We start from the raw sequence: 752 nt of genomic DNA, 5'->3' as shown, positions 1-752 counted from the left end.
AAGGTTAAGGTTAAGGTTAAGGTTAAAATTTAGGTTAAGGTTAGGGTTAGGGTTATTGTTAGGGTTAGGTTTAAGGTTAAGGTTAAGGTTAAACTTTAGGTTAAGATTAGGGTTATGGTTATTGTTAGGGTTATGGTTAAGATTAAGGTTAAGGTTAAGGTTAAAGTTTAGGTTAAGATTAGGGTTATGGTTATTGTTAGGGTTATGGTTAAGATTAAGGTTAAGGTTAAGGTTAAAGTTTAGGTTAAGGTTAAGGTTAAGGTTATCTTAAAACACCATCAAGCTAGATGAATTAGTGGAGAGAAAAGATGAGATGAGCGTGGAGAGAAAGCCCCTGCTGTGAATGATGATGATGGTGATGATGAGAATGATGCTTCTCACTTCATCCTAACACTGAACGGACAGCTTTAAGTGAATGGTGATCAACTCTCTCTGTGCCGTTATATTGGCACAGTCCCGATATAGCAGGAGCACATTAAGGGACCTCGGAGAGAAGCTACCGCGCTCTCTGACTAATGCTATCTAATGGCCCCGTCATTGCTAAGGTAATAGAGAGGAAGAGCGGAGAATGGTTTGCTGCTTTATTGCTTCGGAATAAAGGTGAGTGTTTGGATAATTATTGTGCATCCATGTGCGCTGTTTCTTGAATAATGGAGGGTGTCTGCTGATTGCTTTTGCACATTAGATAATGAGAGCTGAAGCTTCGTTGTGAGCTGCTTAACCAGAACTGTATTCCATGAACAGAGGACTGG

General features: G+C 39.8%; 2 protein-coding genes across 5 annotated transcripts in view; both read right to left on the bottom strand.

The window, feature by feature from the left end:
• LOC116706262 (bromo adjacent homology domain-containing 1 protein) overlaps positions 1-752 on the bottom strand; it is a 44,694-nt gene that overhangs the window by 5,198 nt on the left and 38,744 nt on the right. The window lies entirely within an intron of this gene.
• The window catches only part of LOC116706263 (echinoderm microtubule-associated protein-like 1), an 11,095-nt gene that overhangs the window by 5,047 nt on the left and 5,296 nt on the right, over positions 1-752 (bottom strand). The window lies entirely within an intron of this gene.

The sequence above is a fragment of the Etheostoma spectabile genome, chromosome 18 (assembly GCF_008692095.1).
Source record: "Etheostoma spectabile isolate EspeVRDwgs_2016 chromosome 18, UIUC_Espe_1.0, whole genome shotgun sequence".
NCBI lineage: Eukaryota > Metazoa > Chordata > Actinopteri > Perciformes > Percidae > Etheostoma > Etheostoma spectabile.
This window is presented reverse-complemented; position numbering and strand designations above follow the sequence as displayed.